This window comes from Malus sylvestris, chromosome 17 (assembly GCF_916048215.2).
Source record: "Malus sylvestris chromosome 17, drMalSylv7.2, whole genome shotgun sequence".
NCBI classification, from domain to species: Eukaryota; Viridiplantae; Streptophyta; class Magnoliopsida; order Rosales; family Rosaceae; genus Malus; species Malus sylvestris.
In genome coordinates, this window is record NC_062276.1 from 27,431,316 (window position 1) to 27,442,421 (window position 11,106).

At 36.8% G+C, this 11,106-nt stretch overlaps 1 protein-coding gene and 1 pseudogene across 1 annotated transcript in view; one reads left to right on the forward strand and one right to left on the reverse strand.

Moving 5' to 3' along the window:
• Window positions 1-11,106, forward strand: part of LOC126609983 (uncharacterized) — a 90,767-nt gene that overhangs the window by 40,374 nt on the left and 39,287 nt on the right. The window lies entirely within an intron of this gene.
• Window positions 6,890-10,750, reverse strand: LOC126611940 (cell division control protein 48 homolog D-like; annotated as a pseudogene).

The window sequence follows — 11,106 nt, forward strand, 5'->3', positions numbered from 1 at the left end:
TTATTCTTAATAATATTTTCTATGTTTTCAATTATGAATATACGTAACTAATTCCTTTTGCTAGGGCGAAGCCTTGAGCCTTAGCATGAATATGTGATTTTTATATTAATTGCTTATGATTGATTGCATGCACACTTTGAATTATTAGTCACTGTGATTAAAACTATCTAATTGTCTTAATGCCTGATCACCATTAGGATCTCTAGAAAAGTAATTTGATGCAATTTTGGTCGGAATGTTCACTGAAATTGACGCTGGTTTCTTGTGATTAATAATTGTAATTTTACTTAAGATGAACACCACGTTTTAAGGGTTGCATGATTTTTCAAGGGGTTTTCATAAAACTTAATGAGTCTCTCATGTTCATATTTGATCCAAACGTTCGGACGGGTTGCATGTTAGAAATACGTTCTATGTTGGAGGTTCCAACTAGAATATAAAGTAAGAAAACCTAACCTTCAAAGTGGCATGTGTATATCATAAGTAATTGGTAAAAATACATAGGATTGCTTGGTGATGGTGGATCCCTAGTGTTTTCTTAATTTGATTTCTTCAAAACAGTTTTCTTTTTCTTCATCTTTAATATTGCAGCTTAGCTTACTTTTATTAATTAAATTCATTTTTAATTTAAGTAGGTTATAAAATCAATCATCTCAACTTTCTGCTTTACAATAATTAATTGGAATTTGGTGTGCTTCGATTTATTTAATAATCCATGTCAAGAATAATCTTGCGAGATCCGTTTATACTACAATAACTTTGTCATTCTTGCAAGTATTATAGGAGATTTTTAGCCCGTTTGCGTGTGTAGTAATTTCCCTATCATTGTCTTGTTTTGCAGTTTATTGCAACCTCCCTCTACCTTATTGGTTCTTCTATTCCCTTATTTGATTTACTGACCATGCATGTTAATTCGGTCTTTTCTTTCATTTTGCAGAAGCATATGGATACAAATGCAATTGTTGCAGAAACATGAGAAGACAGAAAGAACAAAAACAAGGAAAACAGATAAAAGATGATGAAAGAAAATCAACAATCCTAGCAAGCTTACAAACAAACTTGCCAATAAAAATAAAGATATAAACAAAAACTTGCCCTAAACCCTTATTAATAGTAACAAATAAAATGGGAGAAAAATTCTCAATAAACAAAGCAAATTGACCAAAAACAAAAACAATCGAACGCTTCATGTCTGTTTCCGACAAACCGAAACATGTTTAGAGTAATTGAAAGGGAAGAATGAAAATCAAAGCAAAAGTTACTTGCAACATGGTTTTGGTCAAGAGGAAGGGCTGCTGGGACCTTCCAATCATCAGTGTTGCACTACTTTTTGGGCGTTGATGTGCAATATTTGAACCAACCCCTTTCCCTCTTTGGATCTTCCTTGAATCATCCGTTTCATGTTTTTCTCAATATGGCTCGACTGAGCCACCAACACCAGCATGCCTCACTACTACAGAATATTCACTGCAACATTATTCAGTGGTTCGAAAGATCAATCAATTAAAATAATAAGTGGGTCAAATCTCTTACCATGAATTTCCCGTCCTTGTATATCTTCAAATTCTAACTCGAAGAAGCTCTGGAGAGCCGAGCTTGAAAGGGCATGAGTGCATAAGATGAATAAAAAGCATGTGTGTAATTTCATCCCCTTCATTTTTTGTAACTTGGTTGGAGGGGATAGGGAAGTACCTAGGGAATTAGGGGAAGACTGTGCCAAAAGCTGAAGGCTGAAGGCCAGGGATGCCTTGTTATATATTCTCTAGTTTGCAGCTACATATTTAGAGAATCTACAAAAGAACTCAGCAAATGGTAGCGTCAAAGAGGAGCAACCCATATATTGGATGGGCAGGGACATTCTGAAACCCTACCATTTTTGCTTTGGAGGAATATTTTTACTCTATTGTTCTGTGCAGACCTGAGGTCCTTACATATACACGTCATGTTCCTTTATATTCGATAATGGCATACTAAACTCACAAGTTTTCTTTTATTAACAGGGAAATGGGGTTTGAGCTTGAGACATCTTCCAATATCGGGAGAGAAATACCACCTCGTAGGATATGGCTATTTGTGAAGGATAACATATTCGTTATTAATTTCTGCGGCTGCTAGTAATAAGTGTTAGAGTTCATAGCTTTTGGTATTTAGTTTTATGAAGGTTTTGAGTGTTTGGGAAGAAGGAAAATTGTAGAGAAAATGCAGTTATGGTGCTGCGAGAGTGATGAAGGTTCTGATTGTATTTCATACTCCACTAACCAAATATAACCGTTAGAGGAGAGAAAGAAGTGAGATTCTTCTCTAACAACTTTATGCCAATATTAAATCCTAGCCTTTGATTCTATCACCCTATGAGGTGACTACACTTGTCATAATCTATCACTTAAATCCTAGGCTAGAGAAGAGACCACTTGGACTATGATCCAATGACTAAGATTACATCAGAAAATAAACATATAAAAAGAAATTCAAAACTTATGACTTTGCTTGGACTATGATCCAATGACTAAGATTACATCATAAAATAAACATATAAAAAGAAATTCAAAACTTATGACTTTGCTTCCAAGATATCAGCTCAAGGGTTACACATCAACACTCAATTCTAACCCTTTAGCTGATTTCACACCAAGCAATCCTCTTAGACAAGCAAATCGATCCTTTAGCAGAGCTTTAGTTAGGATATCAGCAATCTGATCTTCTATTTTGCAATAAATCAGTTCGATTTCCTTTGCTTGAATGGCTTCTCTGATGGAATGAAACTTTCGACTGATGTGTCTAGTTCTCTGGTGGAGAACTTGATTCTTTGCCATTGCTATGGTAGAAGTGTTATCACACAGAATTGGTGTGCCATCCTTTTATTCCTCCCAAAAGTCTTCAAGCACAAACCTTAGCCATTTTGCCTGTGATGTAGCTTCTGCAGCACTGACATATTCTGCTTTTGCAGTGGACAATGGCACTGTGCTTTGTTTGATCGATGCCCATGAAAACACACCAGATCCTAGTGTAAATACACACCCTGAAGTGCTTCTCATATCATCTTCACTTCCTGCCCAGTCATTATCACAGTAGCCAATTAGAGTAGTTGTCTTTCCTTTCATGAAATCAATTCCAAAGTCAAGAGTGCCCTAAATGTATCTCAACACCCTCTTGGTTGTTCCTATATGTTTCTTTGTGGGGTTATGCATGAATCTAGCAAGTAAACTAGAAGTAAACATTATATCTGGCCTTGTAGCAGTCAAGTATAGTAGGCTACCTACAACCTATCTATATTCACTCTCATTTGCTGCTTCACTGCCATTTACTTTGCATAACTTCTCATTCACAGCAAGTGGTGTTGCCACAGATTTGCAATCTTTCATCCCAAACTTCTCAATAAGCTTCATTGCATATTTCTTTTGATGAATAAAAATGCTTTTATCTGTTTGTATTACCCTCATGCCAATTAAGTGATGAAGTAACCCCAAATCAGTCATCTCATAATGCTGCATCATGTCATTCTTGAATTCCTCAAGTAGTTTTGGACAACTTTCAGTGTATACAATAGCATCCACATAGAGTGAAACAATAATGATACCTGAAGTTTCACTAGTCTTGACATAGAGTGTTACTTCACTAGAACTTTTCTTGAGGCCTGCCTTGCTGAAATATGAGTCTATTTCATCATATCAGGCTCTTGGAGCTTGCTTTAGCCCATACAAAGCCTTGTTTAACTTATACACCTTGGTTTCCTCACTCTCTTTCACAAACCCCCATTGTGGCTGCTCAACATAAACCTCTTCCTTTAAGACTCCATTCAGAAAAGTAGATTTTACATCTAACTGGTATAAGCTCCATTCTTTCTGTGCACTAAGAGCTATCATGGTTCTGATTATGTCCAACCATGCCACTGAGGCAAATGTCTCATTGTAGTCAATTCCAGGCTTTCGAGAGTAACCTTTTGCCACAAATCTAGCCTTGTTAATTCATTTGATAAAAACTCTCCACCCCTATCACTCCTTAGACATTTCATCTTATATCCACATTGCAGCTTAGTCATAGCTTTGAACTTTTTGAAACATTCATATGCACTTGATTTGTTCCTGAGAAAGTACACTTATGTCATTCTGATACAATCATCTGTGAACAATAGAAAGTACCTATTTCCAGAGATAGATTTAGTTTACATTGGTCCACAGATGTCTGTGTGGACCAACTCTAATGGGAGTTTAGCTCTCCAAGTGGATTTTGATGGAAAATAATTTCTATGTTGTTTTCCTAGCATGCAACCTTCACACACAATAAAAGTCTTCTCCAAATGAGGCAATCCATGAACCATTTCTTGGTCTTCAAGCAGTTTGATGCTTATGTCAGATGCCCCAATCTCTTATGCCATATATGCAAACAATGTGTTACACTTGCCTTCAAGGCCAACTGATTTGCAAGCAACATTGTAAGAAGAAAGCACATATTGTTTGTCATCTGCACTCTAACCACAAGATTGTCTAGTGACTAACCATCAAAGATATTCACTACATTTCCTCCAAACACTAGATAATACCCATGCTCCATCATCTGTCCAACATTAAGAAGATTCTCTTCAAGTCCTAGAACAAGCATCACTTCTTGAATATGCTTCCTTCCTAATTTGGTCTCTATCACTAGAGTTCCCTTTCCTGCCACCTAAACAATTTCTCCAGTTCCCATCTTCACTTTGGAAGTCAGATTTCTTTGAATATTAACTAGCAACCTTTTATCACTTGTTATATGGTTACTGCAACCACTATCAATGTACCATGAATGGTTCATCTTCACATCTGTCACTGCATTACATACATAAAACAAAGAACCAGTTTCTTCTATCTGATTTGCATAGTTCACCTTCTGTACACCCTTATTTCCATTGCAATCTCTGAGCACATGCCCAAACTTCACACAGCCTGTGCATTTAGGCTTCCTTTCAAACCAACACTTGCCATAATGCACTTTATCAGTGTTTACAAGCTGTTTTGTTTCCATCATGAGGGACATTTGGTTTGGGAGTAAAATTAGGCTTATTATGCCATTTTTTTCCTTTGGGTTACCAATTTTTTTGAAATTTTTGATTTCCAGAATAACCTCTACCTTTAGGATTTTTACCTCCAACATTTAGACTTGTAAAAACCCTATTTGTGGAGTTTTCAGCATGTCTATCCAATCTGAGCTCAAAGTATTTCAGAAAAGCAACTACTTCTTGAACCTTAAGAGTTTCAAGGTTCTTAAAGTGTTCAATCACAGAGCAAATAGGGTCATATGATCTAGGCAAACTAATCAACAATTTATGCATAAACTCTTTCCCTAGACAGATCCTCACCATAGCTTTTCATGTGATTCATTATATCAAACAGTCTAGCAAGATATACAGATAAGGATTCACTATCTTTCATACGAGTGTATTCAAATTCTCGACTCAAACCTTGCAATTTTACGCTCCTTACATGCTTAGCTTATCTGAATTCTTGCTTTAGAATGTCCCAAGCACCCTTTGAGGTATCCTTGTTCCCAATTCTGGGGAAGATTTGATTTGAGACTGCACCTTAGATCAACCCAAGTGCGCGAGCATCCTTAATCAGAATTTCAATCATTGTAGGCTTCTCCACTTCAGCAATCACTTCCTTCTAATCTGCATCTTCTATCTTCTCCTTCTCATTCTTTGGATTTGAAGCATCAAACCCATTTTCAACAAGATCCCACAGACCATGAGATTTCATAATGGTTTTCATTCGAATACTCCATAACTCATAATTTTCTCCGTTAAAAACTAGCGTGCGAAGCTTAGCAGTGCTCAATCCTGCCATATTAGACATTGGATTCAAGAAATCACACCACCTTGATCGTCGAATGAGCTCAATCACAACTCGAGTTTTCGTTTCACAGATTCACGCCCATTTTAGGCAACAGAACCTGGCTTTGAGGCCATGTTAGAGTTTATAGCTTTTGGTATTTAGTTTTATGAAGGTTTTAAGTGTTTGGGAAGAAGGAAAATTACAAAGAAAATGCAACTATGGTGTTGTGAGAGTGATGAAGGTTCTGATTGTATTTCACACTCCACTAACCAAATATAACCGTTAGAGGAGATAGAGAGGTGGGATTCTTCTCTAACAACTTTACACCAAGATTAAATCTTGGCCCTTGATTCTATCACCCTATGAGGTGATTACACTTGTCATAATCTATCACTTAAATCCTAGGCTAGAGAAGAGACCACTTGGACTATGATCCAATGGCTCAGATTACATTGAAAATAAACATATAAAAAGAAATTCAAAACTTGTGACTTTGTCTCCAAGATATCAGCTCAAGGGTTACACATCAACAATAAGATCATTTCATTCCAAACAAAATGAATACACACATAAATACACCTGTTTCGGTGTGCCAGTACCACCTGGACGATTACAAGTTGTGCTTGATGTGAGAAATTAAGTAAAAAAAAATATGTCTTTTATGGTTTGATTTTGAAATTGTAATGTCCATTACATCGAATTTTTGGCTCATTTGTAAGAAGCATTGCTTGAAGTCAATCTCTAGAAGAAGTAACCATTATTTTTCAATTTATGGTGTCTTCTATTGCTTTTAGATGATTTAATCACCATTTATGTCGTTTTGCAGAAGAACATACCTGCAAATGCGATTATTGCAGAAACATGTAAAGAAAGAAGGAACAGAAACAAGCAAAAAGGTTTAAACGAAAAACAATGAAAACAAATCATGTACTATGCTTTCAACTAATTCAACATTTATTTGAGTAATATGATCATAATTTTGGGTGCAATGATCATTAAAATGGACACTTCTACGGTTGTAACATTGATGTAATACAAAATGAAAAGCTGGAATTTAAAGAATGAAAAATATGCGTATTATGAAACTATACATTGTACAGGTCATCTTCACCAGCCCCAGAAGTAGCACGTTTGCTGGAAGCATCGTTTGCAAACCTGAAATCTATTCCAAACCCTCTTGACTGCTGCAGTGTCTGTGCAAATGCCTGGTATTTACAGATATCAGCATCACTAACACTCATACGAGCATACTTCATCGATTCCTCAAAATAAGCTGCCTTGATATCTGCTACTTCATCAATAACGTCATCTTCCATTGCCTTAAGATTCTCATTTCTCCTCCTCTCCCTCTCAATATCCTTTTCAATGTTCTATCTGATTGCATATTTGCAAGCACGCTGGCATATTTCCGTTATATCCGCACCACTAAAACCAGCAGTGTACTTGGTAAGGGCTCTGATGTCCACATCTTTAAAAACTGGAGAATTCCTTAAGCAAGACTGGAATACTTGATAGTGAGATTTCTTATCAGGGAGAGGAATGTAAATCAACTGATCTAGATGACCTGGACGCAGAAGTGCAGGGTCTATAATGTCTGGTCTGTTGGTGGCCTCAATAATGAAAACAATTTTCTTTGTAGACATTCCATCTATTTCTGTAAGAAGTTGATTCAAAACCCTATCAGCAGCACCCCCAGCATCACCTACACTACTCCCTTTCTGAGTCGCAATGGAATCAAGTTCATCAAAGAACAAGACACATGGAGCAGACCCACGGGCTTTGTCAAAGATTTCGCATACATTGGCCTCGTGTAAGCAATTCAAGCCCCTTTGTACTAATGAAGTTTGCTTGACACTCATTGGCAATTGCTTTTGCAAGAAGAGTTTTACCACATCCTAAAGGACCATAGAAGAAAACTCCCTTTGAAGGAGACATTCCAAATTTCTCAAATTTCTCCGGATGCTCTAAAGGATATTGAACCGTCTCTTGAAGTTCCCTCTTAACACTTTTGAGACCTCCAATATCTTCCCAACTAACATTCAGTACTTCAACAACTGTTTCACGAAGGGTAGAAGGGTTGCTTGTGCTAAGAACAGTCTTTAGGTGATGGTTTGTAACTGCCATTAAATTAATAATCTCAGCATCTATTTCCTCATCTTCTAAGTTGATCACATCCATCTTCTCTCTAATGCATTGAAGTGAACCCTTAGTACACAAAGCAGCAAGATCCGCACCAACATAACCATGTGTGTCCTTAGCTATCTTTTCTAGGTCAACATCTTTAGCAAGCTTCATGTTCTTGGTATGAATATGCAAAACCTCAAGATATCCAACTTCATTTGGGCACCAATATCTATTTCCCTATCAAATCTTCCAAACCTTCTGAGAGCCGGATCAATGTTATTTGGACGATTTGTAGCCCCCATAACAATTACATGAGCCCTAGATTTGAGTCCATCCATGAGAGTCAAAAGCTGGGATACAATCCTCATTTCAACTTCTCCATGTGTCTTCTCTCTATTGGGAGTAATTGAATCAATCTCATCAATAAAGATAATGGACGGTGCATTCTTTTCGGCTTCTTCAAAAGCTTTCTTGAGGTTGCTTTCACTCTCCCCCGCCATCTTCGACACGATTTCTGGTCCATTGATGCAGAAAGAAAATGCCCCCGTTTCATTAGCCACAGCTCGGGCAATTAGAGTCTTGCTTGTTCCAGGAGGTCCGTACAGTAGAATGCCCTTTGGCGGCTTCACACCAATTGATTTAAACAGCTGAGGATGCCTCAATGGTAACTCTACCAATTCGCGAATCTGAGCTATCTATTTTCCGACGCCAACAACATCGTCATAGCCAACCTCATTCAATAGTCTTTCCTCATCCTCCGTTTTCACAGTAGATTTCAGTGTCGGGAGCAACCACGTAGGGCTCAGCAGGGTCAGTTTCAACAACCTTGAACTCTACACTCCCCATTCCTCTTCTCACAAGGAAGAGATCACCCTTCCTCACAGGGTGGAAGCTCTCGAAGAAATAAGGTTTTAAATATGCATCAAAGATATTTCCAGTGACCCCTTCAATACTGTCGTCCACAGGAAGAATGTGGACTCGATTTCCATACTTAACATCAGCGCACTGGTAAACTGAAACAACGTCCCCAAGCCTAACCCTCAGGTTGCTCCTGACAACCTTATTCGTCCTTATCTTTGGTTCCTCACATGTAATATCATTAGTAACAATGCACATAGTGTCCTTCCTTTTCTTTCCCCTTATTAGGATCGTGTCGCCATTAAAGAGCTGGAGCTTCTCTATGGTCATTGATGAGTACATTTTATATTATATATTTTACCCTAATCTTAGTATATTTTGAAAGAATTTTGATACTTTGAATTGTATTTTCAATATAGGACTTTCGACTTCCTCTAGAGCAAAACAGGATCAAATGGACGCATTTTGGAGTAATTCCAGTTGGAGGACGTTCGTGAGTCACTTAGCTTGATCATATCAAAATCTGGGATTTTTTCCACTGAGCGGTTATTTTCTGGCGATAAAATAAAGGAGTGATGTGCAATACTGGAAAATGACCTTTTTGGGCTTAAATTGCGTTTTTGGAGCTCAAGATGACCTTGGATGGTTTCGTGGCCTTCTGGAGAAGTGTTCAGAATATTCCAAAAATTAAATCCAGCTATATTGGACCAATTTTGGAGCAGCTTATGGGTCCAAAACGTGGCTGTTCAGGTTTTAGACGAATTTTACTATTTAATTTAGGGTTATATTTTCTATTTTATTTCATTATTATTTTTAGTTTCCTAGGGGGAATAAAGGACCTGTTTTTAGGGTTTGTGTGGGGGCTTAGCAGATATATTGCTTGGCCAGCTACAGTTTTTCACTACGCTTTATTTTATGCAATTTTGGAGACAAAGATAAGTGCTAGGGTTTTGGAGATTTTCTACTCTAAGGTGTTTTCAATCATTTTCTTAATAATATTTTCTATGATTTTAATTATGAATATGCGTAACTAATTCCTTTTGCTAGGGCGAAGCCTTGAGCCTTAGCATAAATATGTGATTTTTATTTAATTGCTTATGATTGATTGCATGCATACTTTGAATTGTTAATCACCAGGATAAAAACTATATAATTGTCTTAATGCCTGATCACCTTTAGGATCTTTAGAAAAGTAATTTGATGTAATTTTGGTCGGAAGGTTCCTTGAAATTGACGCTGGCTTCTTGTGATTAATAATTGTAATTTCACTTAGAATGAATACCACGTCTTAAGGGTTGCATGGTTTTTCAAAGGGTTTTCATAAAGTATAATGAGTCTTTCATATTCAGATTTGATCCAAACGTTCGGACGGGTTGCAAGTTAGATATACGTTCTATGTTGGAGGTTCTAAGTAGAATATAAATTAGGAAAACCTAACCTTCAAAGTGGCATGTGTAGATCATAAGTAATTGGTAAAAGTTCATAGGATTGCTAGGTGATGGTGGAACCCTAGTGTTTTCTTAATTTGATTTTTCAAAACTGTTTTCTTTTTCCATCTAGTTTTAATATTGAAGATTGTCTTATTTTTATTAATTAAATTCGTTTTTAATTTAAGTATGTTATAAAATCAATCACCTCAATTTCTACTTTACAATAATTAATTGAAATTTGGTTTGTTTCGAATTATTTAATAATTCTTGTGGAGAACGACCTTGCGAGATCCGTTTATACTACAACAACCTTGTAATTCTTGCAAGTATAATAGGAGTTTTTAGCCGGTTCACATAAATAGTAAAATCCCTATCAGTCACCGGGTGGAGCGTTACCACTGAGTTGTTGTCGGAGACAGCAATAGCATCATCGACAGGAAGCCGATTTACAGCCTTCTTGCGCTCAAGGATGGCTGTACCGAAGTCGGTCTTTGTCACCTTAAAGCCAGAAGAGTGATCAGTTTTGTTGGTCATTGTGAATGAAGACAGAAGAAGCACGAGAGAGAGAGAGAGGTTCGTCGATTGAAGACTCAAAAAGAGAGGGGAATGCAATTTGGTAGAAACGGTTATTAGTAGTGATCGATAATTCTTAAGGATGGGGGATGACGAGGTTTACTCCTTTTCTTGTTAGGAAAGGTTTCCTGATGTTTCTAATTGAAAACAAATTTTAATTTGTTGAGGCATGCTAACTCCTTTTCTTTTTAGGAAAAAAATGCTTTCTAAATATAATTTTATTAACTCCTTTAAAATTGAAATTGTTTAATATATCATTTGTGATTTGTCAACAATGCTTACATGTATGTAATACAATCATCATCTTGACCATCAGA